This window comes from Muscardinus avellanarius (assembly GCF_963383645.1).
Source record: "Muscardinus avellanarius genome assembly, chromosome: 17".
NCBI classification, from domain to species: Eukaryota; Metazoa; Chordata; class Mammalia; order Rodentia; family Gliridae; genus Muscardinus; species Muscardinus avellanarius.
Genome location: NC_137803.1, coordinates 61,308,196 through 61,329,032, shown reverse-complemented (window position 1 = coordinate 61,329,032; position 20,837 = coordinate 61,308,196). Strand labels below are relative to the sequence as shown.

The 20,837-nt window shown below is 44.0% G+C and overlaps 1 protein-coding gene across 5 annotated transcripts in view; it reads right to left on the bottom strand.

The window, feature by feature from the left end:
- The window catches only part of PTPRM (protein tyrosine phosphatase receptor type M), a gene marked incomplete at both ends in the record, with an annotated part of 778,612 nt that overhangs the window by 546,383 nt on the left and 211,392 nt on the right, over positions 1-20,837 (bottom strand). The gene's annotated exons all lie outside the window — the stretch shown is intronic.

Genomic DNA, 20,837 nt, shown 5'->3' with positions numbered 1-20,837 from the left:
GTGATGCAAGTGTGTTCTTCTTTATGGCTCAGTAAAATTCCATTGTGTACATATATAATAGCTTTGTAATCCACTCATCTGTTAATGGACATTTTCACTGAATCCATAGTTTGGCAATGGTGAATTGCACAGCTATGGACATAGATACACATGCATTAGTTTGGTTGTTTGATTTCCATTCTTTTGGGTAGAATGCCAGAAGTGGTATTGCTGGATTGTATGGTAAATTTGTTCCCATTCTTCTGAGGATTCTCCATACTGCTTTCCAACGTGGTTGCGCTAATTTGCAATCCCACCAACAACGTATTAGAGTTCCCACTTCTCCACATCCTCGCCAGCATCTGTTGTTGTTTGTGTTTTGAATGATGGCCATTCTAGTTGGAGTTAGGTGAAATCTCAGGGTAGTTTTGATTTGCATCTCTGATTGCTAATAATGTTGAACATTTTTCATACATTTATTGGCCATTTGAATTTCTTCTTTTGTGAACCGTCTATTTAGTTCATGTGCCCATTTTTTAATTGGGTTGTTTTCTTAGTGCTGAGTCTCTTGAGTTCTCTGATAGTCTAGATATTGGTCCTCTATCCGAGGAGTAGGTGGCAAAAATCTTCTCCCATTCTGTCGGCTCTCTGTGGAGGTTCTTGACAGTTTCCTTTGCTGTACAGAAGCTCTTCAGTTTCATGCAATCCCACAGATTGATCCGCCTTTTAGTTTCTTGTGCCTTTGGGGTCTTGTTGAGAAAGTTTTTACCTGTGCCTATGTGTTGCAGTGTTGGAACCATGCCCTCTTCAAGGAGCCTCAAGGTCTGTTCTAATTGTCAAGTCTTTGATCCATCTTGAATTGACTCTTGTGCAGGGTGAGAAATTGGGGTTTATTTCCATTTTTCTGCATAGGCTTAACCAATTTTGCCAACACCATCTGTTGAACAGGCTATTTTTTCCCAGTGTGTGTTTTTGGCCCCTTTGTCAAAATCCAATGGCTGTAAGTGTGCAGATTTGTTTCTGAGTCCCTATTTTGCTCCATTGGTTTATGTATCTGTTTTTTGCCAGTACCATGATGTTTTATTACTATGTGTAGTATAGTTTAAAGTCAGGTATTTTGATTCCTCCTGCATGAACAATATTTTAATGGCCCTTTCATGGAATTAAATCCAACAGAGAAGCATAATGAAAATACAACTCCAAGAAATAAAAAAAGAATGATGTCAAATTCCTAAATGTATGTTCATGAATTCAAATGGAACCAATGGGCTTCAGACTGCCATGGATTTCAGATTTCAGATGATCTACTTAGAAGAATGATTATGTTATTTATTTATTTATTTATATTTATTTATTTATTTATTTATTTATTTATTTATTTATTTGTGGTACTGGAGGTGGAACCCAGGGGCTTTCTACCTCCGGGCTATACTCCCAGACCTATTTTCTATTTTATTTGGAAACAGGGTCTCACTGAGTTGCTGAGAGCCTCACTCAGTAGCTGAGGCTGCCTTTGAACCTGTGTGATCCTCCTGTCTCAGCCTCCCAAGCAAGGGGATTACAAACGTGTACCACCACGCCCACTTGATTATGTTATTTTAAATGTTAATATTCATTATTGATTGGAAATGATTTCCTTTATTCATACTGCAACTTATGATTACAAAAACATTGCCTGACAATTTACAAATCATACTTTGAGTTTTGATAATTTCCCAGGCCAGTGACATTCAGTACCATCCTCCTCTGCAAGAGGCAGCTGGAACCACAGCCCCAGTCTGCCGCTCAGTCACAAGGGGAGATGACTGATGAGCCACGTGTGCTGTGTTGCTAGGCTACGGAGCTGGACAGGCCAGATGTTCAAGTGCATTTCAACTTAAGGTATTTTCTACTCACAACAATTTATCAGGATGGAACAATATCCCAGGCATTTGTAATCTCTTCCAAGTCTGCAGTCTTGTCCTGACTTTTTTTCTTAAGTCCAAGGCCTCTATTTCTGTCTGTATACTAGATGTCACTCTGAGGAAAACTATAATATAGAAACAAGCGCCTGAAACAAATGTATCAGTTCACCCCACAACCATTCTTCCTGCATTCCCAGGATAAAAGTGTAAATGAGTATGTTTACACTTTTATGTTTACACTGAAAATGATATGGAGAAAAGGAGAAAGAGGGCATATCTGAAAGATAATTGGGAGGAAGTCAGTACAAGCACTGCTAACTTCTGCAGAATGAGAGGAAGGGGAAGGAAGACCCACCTGCTATCAATACTCAGTTGCTGGGCTGAGCTGGATGAGTGGGTGGATGGGCGCGTGAGTGAATGAGTAGATGGATGGATGGATGGACAGAGGGATGGATGGAGGGATGGATGGATGGATGGATGGATGGATGGATGGATGGATGGATGGACAGAGGGATGGATGGATGAATGGATGGATGGATGGATGGATGGATGGATGGATGGATGGATGGACAGACTGATGAACTGATGGATACATGGGTGGATAAATAGATGGATGGATGGACGGGTGAATAGCTGGCTGGATGGATGGTTGAACCGATAGAAGGACAGACGGATGGATGGATGGATGGATGGATGGATGGATGGATGGATGGATGGATGGATTAACCGATGGATGGATAGATAGATAGATGGACAGATAGATGGACAGATGAATAGCTGGCTGGCTGGCTGGATCGATGTATGGATGGCTGAATAGATGGATGGAGAGATGGATGAACTGATGGATGGATAGCTGATGAGCAGATGGATGGATGGACAGATGAACAGCTAGCTGGCTAGCTCGATGTATGGATGGAAAATGGATGGATGGACAAATGGATGAACAGATGGATGGATGAGTAGATGAACAGATGAACAGATGGATAGAAGGATGGATGGATGTCCAATGATGGATGAAGATGCTCAACACAGAGAAGTGCCCAAATAATTCCATTTCCTTTTCAGTATTATCACCATCCTCCTCCAGTGAACTAGACAGCACAGGTTGCCCTGATTCCATCTACGCCACCAGCCTGTTGATGCTCTATTGCCTGTACTTAAGCCACATTCCCGCATGCCTGCCTGCCTAAATATTCTTTTTGCCAAGCCCTCTCAAGATCCTCCAGAGAGCTTTCCTTATTCTGTTCTATTCAAAGTAATCTGTTCCCTTTTGGAATTCCCATGAAACTATAATTTCGACATCACACTTTTTTTTTTTTTGGTGGTACTGGGGTTTCTAGAAACCCTTCTACCTCCAGGATACACTCCCAGACACCTATATTTTATATTTTTATTTGGAAACAGGGTCTCTTAAGCCAGCAAGACTGGCTTCGAACCTGCGTGATCCTCCTGTCTCCGCCTCCCAAGCATGGGGATTACAAGCGTGCGCCACCACCCACTTCTTTTTATCACCTTCGGGTTCAGTGAATTGAACCCTGCCTGGCACTGCACGCACAAAACAGCCCATGCGGGTGTGGGGCAGGAGTCTGCTTAGCTGCTGGGCGGTAGGATGTGCAAAGAAGCCTCCGACACCCTTCTCAGCACCAGCTCCCACAATCTCTGCAGAAAAGTGGCTGAAATAAATATAACCTCACAAATTGGGCAAGAAATCAATATGAGAGCAGCAATATGAGAGCAGCCACTAATTGGTAAACACTGGAATAAAATTAACATAAAGAGAAGTAGTGATACAACAAATGGTATAAATAATACTCTAGGAAGTAGGCATTCGAACTAAGAGGAGATTTCAAAGGAATCTGATTAGAAGACAACTACCATGTTGAGGTATTTTGTGGTTGCTTTTGTTCTGAGGATGATTGCAGATGGCAGAGCAGGCCTGCAATCCCAGTACTCGAGAGACTGAGACAGGAGGATTGCAGGCTCAAGGCTGGTGTGTGGTAACTGAGCAAGATGTATTTAAAAATAAAAAGGGCTGGGAGGAAGCTCAGAGATAGAAAACCCCTGGGTTAAATCTCCAGTAAAACACATACACACCACACACACACACACACACACACACACACACACACACACACACCCCCCAAAAGCAATTCCATTTTTAAAAATAGGGTCTTAAATGTAAAACCATATTAGTTTTCTACAGGGAAAGGATGCAGCTGGAGAATAAATTAGTAATCTGGAAAACAGAGCCAAAAATCAATCCCACAAGTCATCTTCAGAAAAAGAGAGACAAGGTCAGAAAAAGACTTAAAAATATGAAGGGAAACTGGCATGGTGGTCAATGTCTGTAATCCCGGTACTTAAGAGGACAAGATGGGAGGGCCAGAGGCTCTTGGTCAGCCTTGGCAACTTAGTGAGGCCCTCCACAACTTACTGAAACCCTGTTTCCAAAAGAAAAAATAGGGCTAGGAGTGTAGATTAGATAGAGAATACCTCTGGGCTTAATCCCCAGTACTGTGGTTATGTGTGTTTGTGTGTGTGTGTGTGTGCACGCGCGTGTGTGTGTGCATGCGTGCGTGTGTGTTGGGGGGTATGAAGGAAGAGTTAAATAAATAACCTAGAAGTCGGTGTTTTTTTTCTTTTTATAATTGGTACATTGTAGTTATACCTCTCAATGGGGTAATAGACGGTGGAGACACACATGCATGCATCATCCAATTAGCCCTTAACCAAGTCCCTCCCTCTCCCTCCTCCTCCCTCACGTTCGGCTGAGTGAATGGCACTGGTATGCTTGTTAATGTACCTCACGTGCATTGGAGGATTTCCTCTTCCTCTTCGTCCCCGCAGTTAGGTCGCCTACTTTGCTCATCTATACTTTCTCCTTCGCCTAGAGCTCCTCCTAGACCCCTTTCTCCCTGGCTTCCACATATTAGGGAGAGCATCTGATTTCTTATTTTTTGTGACTGACTAATCTCACTTAGCATAAGTTCTCCAGTTCCATCCATTTTGACCTAGAAGTCTGTCTGTTTGTTTGTTTGTTTTTGGTGGTACTGGAGTTCCTGGAAACCCTTCTACTTCCGAGCTACACTCCCAGACCTAATATATACATATACATACATATACATATACATATACATATACATATACATATACATATACATATATTTTTTTTTTTTTAATTTGGAAACAGGGTCTCTTAAGCCAATGCGGCTGGCTTCGAACCGCATGATCCTCCTGTCTCAGCCTCCCAAGCCCGGGAATTACAAGCGTGCGCCACCACGCCTGGCTTTCAACCTAGAAGTTTTAACATATCAAACATGAAAAAAGAAAACCTGAAGGAAGGAATATCGAATAGAAGAAAACACAGGGATTACAAGCATGCACCACCACGCCCTGCATTTGGGAAGATGAGTCAGGAGGATCGTGGTTCAAGGATAACCTCAGCTACTTAGTGAGGCGCTTTGCAACTTAATGAGATTCTGTTTCAAAATAAAGAATAAAATATAGGGCTGGGGTGTAGCTTGGAGGTAGAATGCCCCTGGGTTCCATCCTTAGGAAAGAAAGGAAGAGAGAGAGAGAGAAGAGAAGAGAAGAGAAGAGAAGAGAAGAGAAGAGAAGAGAAAGAAGCCAAGGAGACTAAAAGAGACTAAAAGAATAATCAAAGAAAAATGTCCTGGGTTGAAGACACAAGCCGTCCATAAGAGGCCCCAGAACTGTCAAGCAAGCCCAAGGCAAAGATGGCCTAGGTCTGTGCAAGTAGCTGCCTGCGGCCAGGTCTTGTCTTAAACACCTGAGTGTTTTTTTCTGTGGCTAGCACTACTGCTGTGTGTCAGGGGTAGCCAATCCTTGAACTGTGGCACAGAAGCAGAGCCCAGAAATGAATGACCGGCTCTGTGCTTGAGAAATAGTTTTCCTGGCTACTGAATGCAAGATGTGCTCTTTGTCAATCCCAGAGGAGTAGGTTTCTGTTGCGAAACCCCCCTTAGAGCTCACAGCACGCTAACGCCGGTGTGCGCCCCCGAATCCTTGTCTGCCTTCCCACTTCCCTTTCCCGCCTCTCCTCCCACTTCATAATTACAATTACGTGCATGTCTATATTGAAAATGGAAACCTGATACTGGCATATGTTTAACTTTGGAGAAGAGAGAAAGATATAAAAGGGAAACATAGCCCGAGTGGACGTGACCCACAGACATTCATAAATCACAGGGTGTAACTGGCTAGCACAGGCCTGAGAGCGCCAGAGGGCTGGCTAAATCAGTGTTGGCAGCCTTCCACTAGAACTGAGCAAGAGGCCGCTCCAGGTTTAGATGCAGCGTTCTCTTTGCTTCTCACCAGCCTCACGCTAATGAGGAGCCTACCCACGGAGCCCCTGTGCCCTGGGGTGTCGCCTTACCCCCATTCACGCATGCTCGCTAGAGGGGTGCTTCCCGTTCCTCTGCACTTAGACGCCCTTCCTCTTTTGTAAGAAAGTGTGTTCTGAACAACTAACATTGTTTTAAAAAATTGCTTTTTAACTTTCCAAGTCTCAGTTTCCAACATTCAGTGGTAAATTTGGCAACTGGATATTTTAAATTCCAGACTGATTACACAGCTCTCCCAAGCTGCTTTGTAGAGCTTCCTTTTCATACTGTGTCGTGACAATCCGTCATACTTTGTCCTCTAAGGAAAGAGAAAGAGTCCACCTGTTTATAAATAGATGCAGGAGATTCCTGGGCAGATCAGAACCCTCCGGGGCCGAACCCACGGAGCTGAGATCTAAGAGGTTCACTGCTCAGTGCAAAGTACCAGTCACCTCCAGTCCCGCCAATGTCCACGGGGCTACCACTAGGTAGAAAGAGAAAAGCAGCTCCCAGGACAAGCGCCTGCTCGCAGAGGGGAGAGATAAAAGGCAGAGAAGTCGCCACACACAACAGATCTAAGAACACCTGCAGCCTCATTAAAACAATTTCCTAAAGTGTCACAAGTAAGTTGAAAAGCTGAACTCGGGGGGAAAGCAGGATACACGGATGTGAAGGAAGGCCAGAGAAGAGCTGGGGACTGAAAAGCGTCAGTCACTCCAGAGTGCCCGCTCACCCTGGAGAGTCAGCACAGGAGCAGGGCCGCTCGTGAAAACCCACTAAATTAAAAGTGGATTTGATTCGTTTTTTTCTTGATTAAGAAATCAGCAGGCAGTTGTCTTGATGGACATGAACTATTATATATAAAAGATTCCAGAACCAGAGTTCAAATTCATACCAATAAAATACGCTAAAACTTAATTTTATAAAAAGCAATCCCAGACCTGAATCCATCCAGGGGCTTACATAAGTAGAGGCTGTCATACATGTACAAAATATCACCCCCAGACCCTGGTTATATTAACTCATTTTAATACATATTTTGGGGGGATTAGGGAGTGAACCTAGGGGCATTCTAACTGAGCTACACCCCTAGCCCTATTTTACTTTTTACTTTGAAAAAAGGTCTCAGTTGCCGAGGCTGTCCTCAAACCTACAATCCTCCTGACTCAGCCTCCCAAGAACTGGGATTACAAACCTAAGCCATAATTGTCCAGTAGCACTTCCTCCATTAAGCTTCTAGATATCCTCACAACAGTGCCACAGATTCCGGCCTCCCTTGCACCTCTCAGGAACCCCACCTCCTTTTGTCTCTGGGCCCACAAACTGCAGCTTGGGTCTGGCCTCAACTCCTGTACACGCTTGAGGACTTCAAGTTTTCCTAGAACTCTGCCCAAAGCCAATGCAAAGACCCTCTCCAGCAAGTATGGCCAGGAAAGATCACGCCTGCCACAGGGCACAGGATGCCGGGGAGACGTCTGAACTCCGTGAGAGCTTGGCTCCGATGGACTCGAGCCCAGGGCCTGCTGTCACGGGCGGTCTCCACACTTGCTGACCCGCGCGTAGCTTCCTCTGCTCCACACACAAGCCGTGCCCTGCGTCCCGGTCACTTTCTGCGTATTTTATTTCAATAGGAGCCCTCTGCGTGGCACTCTGGCTCTATGTGCTGCACCGTAACTTCCGACAACTGGTCAGATGGTAGTTAAAAAAAAAAAAAATCCCTGAGCAAAAGGTAGTGGAGGGCACAGAGACAACGTTCATAAATCACAAAGAAAAGTGCAGATGTTTTATTAACTATAAGTGAAATTAAACAAATAGCTTCTTTCCAAAGCTCTATGAGCCTCAAAGAAAGTATGAGAAGTGTTGAGAAACAAGTTTGGGTAAAAATGTAGACATTTAAAAATTTTTTAAATGCTAAAGGGAGAACCATCTAGTTGAAGTCTGTTTCAAATGAAAGATGATTGACAAATACAAAGCATATTTAAAGGTACATACTTGAGACACTTGTTTAAATATTTCCGGATTTGCTGGCCGGGCGTGGTGGCACACGCTTGTAATCCCTGCGCTTGGGAGGCGGAGACAGGAGGATCGCGCAGGTTCGAAGCCAGCCGCGCTGGCTTAAGAGACCCTGTTTCCAAATAAAAAGTATAAAAAAAATAGGTCTGGGAGTGTAGCCTGGAGGTAGAAGGGCATCTAGGAACGCCAGTACCACCAAAAAATAATAAATAAATAAATAAATAAATAAATAAATAAATAAATATTTCCAGATTTACAGCTAGGCATGTTTCCGCATGCCTTTAATCCCAACGTTTGGGAGGCTGATACAGGAGGATCACAGCTTCAAGGCCAGTCTGAGCAACTTACTCAGAAACTCAACAATTTAGCAAGACCCTTTTTCAAAGTAAAAAAAAAAAAAAAAAAAAAAAAAAAAAAACCCTAAAAAAATAGGGCCGGGGATAGCTTGGAGATACAATGCCCCTGGGTTCCATCCCCAGTATTACAAAAAATTAAATTAAAAAACATAGGGCCACAGTGTACATCAGAGGTAGAATGCCCTCTGGTACAAAAAAAAAAATTAAAGTTCCAGATTTCATTCCCCTCACCAATTCCAGATTAACCTCCACCTGTTTAAATCATCTTTTCCTCCTCTTCCTCCTCTTCTTCCTTCTCTTCTTCCTTCTCCTCTTTCTTTTATTCTCTTCTCTTCTCTCTCTCTTCTCTCTCTCTCCTCTCTCTCTCTGCCCTCCCTCAAAACAGACAGGCATGTACAAGTTACTAAGTAGATGCCTCTCTGGAGACTCAGCCACGTGGATGATGTTATTTCCCTTGAAACCCTAATGCTTTATGAATCAAATGTAAATGTATACAGTCCACAACTTAAAACAGGCTTTGCTCACAAAGTCATTTGTAAGCAGACTATCTAGAAAATCATAATAGATGTTCTCATGGAAAATACATACTGCAAAGAATCTGCACCAAACGGTTATCTCGAGGAGTAAACATGCACACTGTTCGCTCTGTTATGTCTCCTGGTAAGGAGCATGGCACAGAAGGTCTATGCGAGCGTAATGCTACCAGAGGAAACGTGTTCTCCTCGCGCCATCTGACCGCTTGTCTGCGTCCACACCTCAACCTGGACAGCCAAAGGCGGCTCCCAAGGACCAGAGTGACCAGGGCCGCAGCAGGAAACCGGTGTGAGGGGCTGAAATGTGTGCTGCTGCGTGTGCGGTTTCAACAGCTGTGGACCTCCTGAGCATCACAGACAAAGTATAAAGTATGTCACCAAATCAGACCAAGTTTCTACTACCTGAATACAAGGAAGAATTGGAAATCAGGACAACGCTCTGTTTTAATTTTATGAAAGGAGGGTATCCTTAAGAAAGGCAGGCTAAGCCTTTTCTGTGTCATTTGCTTTAGCCATTTAAATAAGGTAGACACAGATTCTATCTCTGGAATCACTGTACAGAATTTCACAAAGAAGAAAATCTATTTTTCCATGATTACACCAAGCCCAGATTGCCTCTTCTTGGAAGGAACGGGGCCTCCGGGGCCAGCGGGCTCCCCTCTGGCTCCCCTCTGGCTCCCCTCTGCCTTCGGCCCCTACTTCTGGGCCTCTTCATCACATCTCTAATTATCCAAGGGAGTATGGGAAGACGTGAAAAAGGGAAAATTAAATTCCACTCTGTCGATTTTGTTTCTAGTTCACAGATTTGAGGAAATAGAAATATGAGAAAAATATTGGCAAATATGAGGTTTGGGGACTGCCCGTAATACGTTTACTCAAGCCCCATCTACTGTTCATAACCGACAGAGTGCAGCGCGTTATGAATATGCATGAGGTGCTCAGATAGGAGCATGCGTCCGCCCTGGTACAGCAGGGAAAACGTGCCGCTCTATCTCTGAAGTTAGGAAAGAATATTAAGATTCTAAGGAGAAAAAGAAAGTCTTTTCACCTCCATAGAAAATGTCCTGGACATTTATCTTTCCTAAAGATTAGTGCTCAGAGCCCGGTGTTATCTAATATACCTGTAATCCCAGTACTTGGCAGGTTGATGCAGGAGGATCACGGGTTTGTGGCCAGCCCCAGCAACTTGATATGAGCCTCCACAACACAGTGAGACCCCCTGAAATTTAGTGAGATCCTATTTCAAAATAAGAGATAAGGCTAGAGGCATAGCTCAGAGGTAGAATGTCCCTGGGTTCAATCCCACTACCAAAAAATAAAAAAATAAAATATCAGTACTCGGTTCTGCAACTGCTTTGTAGGGGAAAGAGTACAAGCCAAGCTTCCTGCCCTCAGACCTTCCAGTCTAGAGGGGCAAGACAGCACTGCACATGGAAGAAGTTAACTAGCAAGTGAAGAATTCAATAACCGGGGATGAGGACTTCAGAAAAACTGTCTCTCGACCTGCTGGCAAAGGAAAAGTTGAGCTTGAAAGCTCAATTCTCAATATTCTTTGGGCTTTCAAAAGTCTTTATCTCAATCAAACCAAGACTGTAGTGAGAGAGCTCACTGATGGGAAAACAGCGGGCTGCCGAAGAGCTCCAGAAATGCTGCCAGGCCCCCGGTGGCTGGTAGCCATCATCTGGAAAGAAATGGGGAGAGACCGAAGGGAGAGCCAGTGAGCCACGCTGGGGCAGGGACAGGAGGGCAAGACCAGCAGAGAAACCGACTTCGCGGGCGTTCAGTTTGCAAAGCTGTGTTATCAGCAGATCAATATTAAAAAAAAAAAAAAACTGAGACTGAAATTTAGTATAACTCTCATGGAGATCAGTATGGCTGTGTTCCTCAAAAGACTCAGAAGGGAATCACCAGATGCCCCAGACACACAGCTCCTTGGTTTGTTTCCAAAATAAATAAAGTCAGAATACCATAGTGAAACATGCATACACATGTTTATGGCAACATAGTCCACAGCAGCCAAATTACGGAACCAACGTACATGTCCATCAACAGATGAACGGATTGAGCAAACGTGGCATACGCAATATGGGATTTTACTCTGCCATGAAGAAGACCAAAATAGGGCATCCATGGGAAAGAAAAGAAACGAAAGACATTGTGTTAAGTGGAATCAACCACTCTCAGAAAAATCAAGGTCCCTGTGTTTTCTCTCATTTGTTGAAGCTAGACAGAAAATAGGAAATTTCTTATAAATGAGAGAGAGTAGAATAGGGGAAGGGGATTGAGAGAAGGATGCGGGGAGGGGGAAATGAGGCTTGAGGAAGGAAACAGTTCAAATATGCTCTCCCCAGATAGAAAGGTACCGATACCAGTCTCAGCAATGTGTGTAGGAGGATGCTGAAAGATACGAGTGGGACTGGCAGGACCAAGGACTGCGGGCACGTCTGTGCGTATCACTTTGAACCTCGCTATATTACACTATGCACTGATAGAAGTATATTTTAAAACAACAAAGCTGGACACACACACGCGGATGGAGTTGTCAGATTTGAAGCCGTGTGAAGGCTGAGGGGGGACGTGGCGCTGCAGAGCAGAGAGCTCCTCATGGACAATGATTCCAAGGCCTGCGTCACTTTAACACACAAAGGGCCAACCACAAACAGCCACTCGCTAACACGGTTTCCATTCACAGGCTCCGAAGTTGCAACCTTCAAATTTACGGGCTGTTCAAGCCGGGCGTGGTGGCGCACGCTTGTGATCCCAGCATTCAAGGCTGACACAGGAGCGTCCTGGTTCGCGGACAGCCTCAGCTACTTAGTGAGGCCCTCTGCAACTCAGTGAGACCCTGTTTCAAAATAAAGAGTAAAAAATAGGGCTGAGGGTCTAGCTCGGAGGTAGAATGCCCCTGGGTTCATTCCCCAGTACTGGGGGGAAAAAAAAAAAGGCTGTTCTGTTGACAGATCTAAGGCACAGCTACCTGGAGTGCAGGGAGCAGGATGAGATTTCAGGATGTGTGACAAACCCAGGGGGATCACACCTAGCAGCTAGACTGAAAGGAATATTACATGCCTGGGAAGGGTTTACTGGAGATGCTGGAGATGAGATTAAATCTGTTGACAGGGACTGCAAGAGACACTCACTAGGGGGCTGGAGGGAGGAAAGTGATCTCCAATGATGGCGTGGTTTTATTTCATTATTATATAGTGTTCCATTAAATATTTCCATGTTCAAAGTCACCCAGCTGATATCCGTTACCAAGAGCCTTTGTGCTGGGTTTGAAGTAACATTTCACATTCAACATTATTTGAAGTAACATTTGAATAACATCTTCACACTTCACATCCAGGCCCACCTGTAGAGAACAACTGGAGAGGGGCTGTCAGACCTAAGATTTGGGATCCTGGCTTTTCATACTAATGGTAACATATGATGAAGAAATCAGGTCAACGTCCTCATCTGCATAGTTCTAATTGAAATTGGGTAACAAAGCTCAGGGCTGAGCTCCCAAAGTGTACTGTTACTCTCAGAATCAAGTGTTCAGAGCCGGGTGTGATGATGCACGCTTATAATACCAGCACTTGGGAGGCTGAGACAGAAGGATCACACAGGTTCAAAGCCAGGCTCAGCTACTTAGTGAGGCTCTCAGCAACTTATTGAGACCCTGTTTCCAAATATATATATATATATATATATATATATATATATATATATATATATATATACACACACACTGAAGATGGAACCTAGGCTTCCATTCCAGTAGTCCAAAAAAAAAAAAAAAAGAAAGAAAGAAAGAAAAAAAACGAGCCAGGCATGGTGGTGCACGCTTGTAATCCCAGCATTTGGGAGATGAGACAGGAGGATTGCGGGTCACAGACAGCCAGCCTCAGCTACTTAGTGAGGCCCTTCGTAACTCAGTGAGACCCTGTTTCAAAATAGAGAATAAAAAATAGGGCTGGGGGTGTAGCTCTGAGGTAGAATACCCCTGGGTTCCATCCCCAGTACCACAAAAATAAATAAACAAACAAAGAATCAGGTGTTCAGGACTGCCTGTCTAAGGAGTAGTCTAGGATCCCTCTGGGAAGCCAAAGCTGTAGATCATATCTCAATATCTATCTATCTGTCTGTCTGTCTGTCTCTGTCTCTCTCTCTCTCTCTCTCTCTCTCTCTCTCTCTCTCTCTCTCTCTCTGGCACAGTGATTGGCTCAGGAATGAACACGTGACTCAAGGTGGCCAATGAGGCTCCACTCTCAGACTTGTACTTCTCCTACTCCCTCCCCTGGTGCAGCAATGTCTGACCTAGTAGGTAGAAGCCTGAGCTGCTCTGGACATCCCGTCTCTACCAGGAAGCAGTGACGGTGGTGAAGGAATCACAGCGGCCATTAGCGAGGTGTGTTTGAGCCCCTGGGCCCGGCCGTGTCTGTGACCACCCTTACTTACGTCAATCCATGAATCCTCCCTGGGGGTTTGCGTCCATCTCTGACAGGTGTGCTCTAAGTGAAGGACTCCCAATCCAAATGTTGATGGATGTTTTGAACAGCCTGTCATGATCAAATTCTTTCCGAATTACATTTCTGATGTTCTGCCTACATACAGGGGCATTTGTTTTTTTTTTTTTTTTTCGTTTTTTTTTTTCTTCCTGTCTATTTAAGCTCTTGATAATTCCCAGTTAATTAGCTTCAACTTAGAGTCAGTGAAATAGACATGTACTGTCAGTTAAGCGCTTCCAACTGCAGGTGGAGGAAGTGTTCAATAACTCAAACTGAATTATTGCGCTCTTTACTGGTTCCTCGTTCCCCTTAGGATACAGTCCGGTCGCATTCCCCTGGCTTCCTCCTACAGCCCTTTTGCCATTGGCTTCCCTGTGCTTTAAGCTTTCAGCATGTGGAACTCCGTCAAGCTCTTCACATATGACTCGGTATCTTCTCTCCTTTGGGGTGCAGAATAATGCCAGCCTACAACCATGTCCGCGTGTTTAAATCTCCAGAACCATGAGTTCTGGAATTGAATTCCATAGAACAGGTAAATAAAAAAGGTTGAAGATGCTCCGGAGCTGCGCCAAGGCCCAGGTGGGTCTACCGTCATCAGAGTCCATGCGAGTGCGAGAGGGAGGCAGGAATTCAGAGAGAGATTAGAAGACAGAAGGAACTGCAAGAACAGGACGGGCTCCGCGAGGTTAGGGAGATCAGGGATGCCGATCTTCTTCAAGAGCCTTCAGAAGGAACATATCCCTTCAGCACCTCAACTTCAGGCCCAGGGAGAACCATTCCAGAATTTCTAACCTTGAGGATTGCAACAATAGAGGCTTTTAAAATTATTATTACTAGCCCGGGCGTGGTGCCGCATGCTTGAAATCCCAGCATTCAGCATTCGGGAGGTTGAGACTGGCGCATCACAGTTTGTGGCCAGCCTCAGCTACTTAGCAAGGCCCTTTGCAACACAGTGAGACCCTGTTTCAAAATTAAAAAGACTAAAAATATGGAACTGGGGGTGTAACTAGGCAGTATAATGCCCCTCGGTTCCATCCCCAGTACCGCAAAAATATAGTAAATCAAATGAAATAAAATTATTATTAAAGCCAAGAGGTGTGTGGTAATTTGTTGCAGCAGCAATAAGAAACATGCCTGTCTACATGTTCTGCCTTCCTCCATCCTCCAAAACCCCTACCATCCCCAAAGGTCTCAGAGGAGATGATGGTTCATTTGAGGAGCTCTGGATGACCATCCCCGGGCAGCCTCCCTTCTGTATTCAGCATTGGTTCCCCATAATTTCAATTGCCATCATATGATTAGAATGATCTCCATTCTCTCTAACCTCAATACGTTTTAACTTCCTTGAAGGTTTGTTTACTGCTGAATATTCAATTCACACCAAAATGCCTAATACATAGGAGCCTTTTGATAATTATTTGTTGAGTGAATGAGTGGAGCCAACTAGACAGTCAATGGCTCCATAAATATCCTACTTTCTGTAGAACTCAAACCGACTGTCTGAAGGTAGGCAAACTCCAGTTCTCTAGCAGGGTGGTTTCAAACGTGATGTCTTTTCAAACTGCAATACAGACTAAATAACTGTATGTCTATAGTGACAGCGGTGGGATGTTCTACAGAAGTGTCAGAAAAGAAAGCTGAAACAATGAACTATGCTTCCCTTGAATGCACGTGCTCAAGAAAACAGCACCATCTGTCACCAGGGTCCCCTTAGCCCTATTTGCCCTGGTGGTAATATCCAGTGGCACGCATTACTTTCAAGTATTCTTACTTCCAATACGCTTGTTTACATGACATGGCATCATCTCTACTTGTCCCTATTCCCTGAACTTGGAACACTCTGAACTCTTTCCCTAGGTTATATAAAACAATCCCCTCCTCACCCCCAAAGTCCCTTGCACGGAGCCTGTGCACTTAATCCTTTCCCGAGAACGTTTGGTTTGCAGCAGGATTCAAAGCCAGCAGGATGGGAAGCTAGATGGATGGACTGGCCAAGGTGGGGACTCTCAGGAAGCCACAGCCAGCAAAGAAAATCTAGGCACTGCCTCAGAGGGGAAAAGTGGAAGAAAGCTTCAGGAACGAAAGAGGGACCAGGAAAAAGTCGAATGCACTGGCACACATCCCTATTCCCAGTACTTAGGAAGCTGAGATAGGAGGATTGCCGGTTCAAGACCAGCATCAGCAAGTAAGCGGGACTCTCAGTCATCTGGGAAGAACCAATTTCAAAATACAGTACAAAAATTAAATAAGGATGAGTATAGATAAGAGGCATGGTGGTTTATGCTTGTAATCCCAGCATTTGGGAGGCTGAGAATAGAGGATTGCAGTTCCCAGGCAGACTCAGCTACTTAGTGAGGCCCTCCAACAACTTAGTGAAACCCTGTTTCAAAATAAAGAATAAAAAATATGGCAGGGGGTGTAGCTTGGCGGTCGAACTTCCCTGGGTTCCATCCTCAGACCCGCAAAAAATAAAATAAAGTAGGAATGACATATTCTTTATACTGGGTTCCAATCTTTGCATGACTGTGTTCATGTGGACACACATAGGAGAATATTCCTGGCAGTATTGTCCCATGAAAGCCTAAAAACAGAAATAACCCCAGAGTCTAGCAAGAGCAGATTGGATAAAAAATAGTGCACACATACAGAAATATGATTATGCAACGTAAGTGACCTAGTGATGATTACAATGTTCTTCAATCTTAAACAATATTGAGAAAAAGAACTAGGGTGCAGGGTACATATGATCCTATGTAGATAAAGTTTAAAAGCATGTGGCACCTTGAAATAAGTTTGCACACACACACACACACACACAGCAAAGTATTTATCTGTGACTAATATAAATTGCAATTCAGAAGCCTCAATGGGTAGGCCTAGAGACCCAATGGGAAGGTTAGGCTTGTATTGGGGAAAGAGGAAGTTATGCAAGTTGTTTTGAAAGAGGCTGATTGGCACTGGCCGTGGCAGACCGAAGCTAGCGAGTTCCGATTGGTGAGTGGCAGGAGTTGCTAGGCAGACTCGTGATTTTGGCTTTAGGGTCAGGCTTTTGCAAAAGATCCAGAGTAAGCATCATGCACGATCCACGCAAGGCACCCAATGCGAAGTCAGAGAAACATGAACGATCCTGTGATCGTGATCCGCAAGCATTATAAGGTGAAAAATGAGTTTATCAGCACATTATCAACTCAAGTCAGCGGGCCAGGCACGGTCAGGACTTGCTCAATACTAAGCTGTGGCAAAGGGTCTGAGCCCACCTGTGAGCTCGAAGACACCAGATACGGGAAGTTCTAGATTAAATGGATGTTGTCATCTTTAAGAAGTCACCGAAAAGCTGTCATGTTATCCATCATGGACGAAACAATCAGGGAATGTTTACTAGATATGCAGTTTTTCAATCATTTTAACCAGATTTAGGACTATAATTTAAATCACATTTTTAGATGTCTTTTTACACACACACACACACACACACACACACACACACACACACAACATGGGCACAGAAATCTCTCTGCTACATAACTGCAGAATAAAACAACTCTATCTCACCCCAACCTTTTTATTTTCCTGTTTGTTGAGCTGTCAGCCTTTTCTCTAAAAATTACATTAGTTGAGCTAATCTATGCATCTATTTCAAAGACATTTAAGCAGCAATATTTTCCATGACTTCATTCCATGAGGGTTGACGGAGGTGGCTTAGTACTAATACACCTGCAATATTTTCATTTTCAAGGTTATTTGGGCAATGAATTTTTCCTAAGATAATTAATTCAAAGAATATTAATATACTCAGCTTGGATTTTCTAAATACCATGAAGTCTTACACTAATTCTTTTAGTGCTGATTAAGGCAACACCGAAGCCTAGTTCTCATTTAATCAAATATTCTCACAAATCCAAAAGTAAGAATTGTTAGGGAAATCAATCCTTATCATCGGTGAACCTCCAAACTATCCACGTTTGACAGTCGTCGTGAATGCCTTTGTTATCTCCTACTACATACCGTGTGTGGGTATTCATGTTTGCAGCGTGCAATTATATCACAGAACGTTATAGTATGTTTTCCTCATTTATTTATACACTGGCTTCTTTGTTTATTTTTTGTTTCATTTCGTTGAGGTGCTGGTCTTGAACTTAGGGTCCTAAAGCCATGGAGCTGTCTCCAGCCCCGTAAGCTGTTCTAGACGCCATCTGCCCAGGCGTGGATATAGTGTATTCTGACACAGAAACATGCCAGAGAGTTTAACTAACCCCAGATTACTGGTATGTATTTATAATTTATATTACTAAGGTTATTATAACCATTGTAGGACATGTTCACCACCTCTCAAGACTAATTTAAAATTTGTTTCAGAAATACTACTTTATAGTCATAAGAAATGTCCAAGTCGAGCGCGGTGACACAAGCTTGTGATCTCAGTACTCGGGAGGCTGAGACAGACGAATGGCAGATTTGAAGCCAGCCTCAGTTTCTTAGTGAGACCCTTCCCAACTGAGCGAGACCCTATTAAAAATAAAATAAAATAAATAGGGCTGGAAATGGAGCTGTGACACAGAGTGCCCCTCGGGTTCAATCCCTAGTATTGAAAAAAAAAAAAAAACCCAGAATCCATAGCAGCAGAAGACAGATGAGTGTCTGTCAGTGTCTGGGTTAGGAAGGTGACTGAGAAGTGACTGCTTATTAAGTGTGGGGTTTCCATCTGGGGTGATGAGAATATTCTGGAACTAAGCAGTGTTGACTGCTGCACAACACTACGAATGTATTTTACCACAACAGCAAATTTAATACTGAAACTAAACTAAACACAGGCAACAAACTTTACAAATTTTTAGAAAAGAATTTATAAAAGGCATTGCCCGTGCCCTAAGGTCCACCCACATTCCTCTCATTTTTTACATTAAAACCCCAAAACAGGCTCTTGATATCTCCATTGCTTCTTCTTTAGTAGTAATGGGGACTGAAACAAAGGGTGCTCTTTCTCTGAGCTTCGCCTCCAGCCCGACTTTTTAACTTGAAACAGGTGTCACTAAGTTGCTGAGAGCCTTATTAAGCTCCTGAGGCTGCCTGCACCCTGTGATCTTCCTGTCTCAGCCGCCCAAATAGTGGGATTCCAGGCAGGCACCACCACACACCCAGCCAGAACTTTATTTTTGACAACATTGTTGCCTTGACTTTGAGAAGGTTGTTTCCAAAAATGTATCAGAGACAGGCAAATAAAACACAGAAACACAAATTCAGTATTAAACAACTTAAGTTTTAAGCATCTGTCTAGTAGACTACTAAAAATACAAATGCCATCAAAGAGAAACAGACTAAATATTTACAGCCAGAAGCTTGGCACATTCTAGTAGTGTAAGAACAATGAAGATTGTTCATAAAATATTACTTTATTCCATAAATTATTACTAACATACAACATCAAGAATATTTTGAGCAAATAGTACAAAAATAACTTTATAAATGTACACTGGGCCAATTTGGAGAAGTATCTTTTCTCATACTGAAATGATTGCTGAACAAGTTTGTAGACTTTAATTCATTAATCACAGGAAGCCCTGAAGAGACTTGAGGTGATTTAAAACAAAATTTAAATGTGAAATTGTTTTAAAACATGCCTATAAAACCTATCATCTTAACCATTTGTGTGAGTGTGTGTGTGTGTGTGTGTGTGTGTGTGTGTGTGTGTGAGACCAGAGATTTCAAACACAAGCATTTTACTTCTGAGTTATGTTCCTAGCCCTTTTTAATTTTGAAATGACGTCTTAATAAGTTACTGAGACTGGCAGGGAACCTGTGATCCTCCTGTCTCAGCCTCCCAAGTACTGGGATTACAGGCCTGTGTCACCACCGCGGGCATCTTAACCATCTTTAAGGATACGGGCTAGTAATGTTAAGTAACATTCACATTGTTATGCTAGCAATCTTCATGATTTTGTATTTTATTTTTGAACAACCACTTGTGATTCCTCTTTCATGCTGAGAAAGCACATCAGAAATTCACTGAACTCTGTCACTTAATAGGGGCATCTGACCCTAGGGCAATGTGCCCAGCGGCCCACAGGACCACCTTTTCACCAATCTCACCAGAGTACCCCAACTTGAACGAGAAGGTTCTCCCCTGCTCCACTCAAAGTACCACAGGGACAAGAGGTCAAAGCAGGTATTAAGGTCAAAATGAAAGCCCAGTACAAGGTGGGGTTCCTCAGCGGAGGAAATCCCATTACAACAGCAGCGGCGGCGGCAGAGTGTGGCTAAGGAAATCACTGGGGCCGCTCAGAACATTGCACAGCCTTCCAAGCCTTGCCAGGCAAGAAGAGGCAGGCTTCTGGAGCTCAGTGTCCCAGGGATTCTACTGTTCCTGACCTCAGCGCCATCCTTCTGGGTGGTCCTCCCCTAGGTGTGAAGGACGAGGATTAAGCTCAATGAAGTACTTTCAGAGGCAACAGACAATAGCCTAAAGACCCACCTATATCCAAGCGGCTGCTAAGCATGGTGAGCAACCTGCTTAGGGCACTCTTTTCAATGCTAACATCTTCAGCTACCGAAGAGCACTGTGATGATAAACCATAGCTCCAAAGACCAGGGTTCTCAGCATGGAGGGGCTCCCCAGGTGTCAGGGAGAGAGGGACAGGATAGGAGGGGGATTACAAAATGAACAGGAACAAAGGTGGCCCAATAGAACTCTCCAGGAAGAAGTGGGAGCAAAGGCCAAGAGCCCACATGTGCTGCCCGGGCAAGGAGAAGGCTTCACAGGAGCACGTCCTGGGCAGCAGAAGTTTGGGAGGCAGGTCAGGCCAGGTACCTGCCAGTACCCCAGGACAGCAGAGCAGGCGAGAGGAACGAGGCCTCACACCACGCTGCTTCATGCCCCGCCCTAACGCTTGATTTGAAAGGTGCTTCACCCTCATTCTAGGGAACCTAGAGACCTCGGGGTACTGCCCAGCAGGAGGGCCACGAAGGAGTCCATGAGTAACTGGGCAGAGCCAGGTGGCTCAGTCACTGAGTTCATCTGCATGTCACAAAATAGGGACACCGGCTCAGGACAAAGCTCATGTCACCCTGTTATAATACTAATAGTTAAGGCAGAGATGGCGGCCCACACTTGTAATCTCAGTACTTGGGAGGCTGAGACAGGAAGATCAGAGGTTCATGGAACTTCCAGCTTCAGGAACTTAGTGAGAACCTGCACAACTTAGAGAGATCCTGTTTCAAAAAT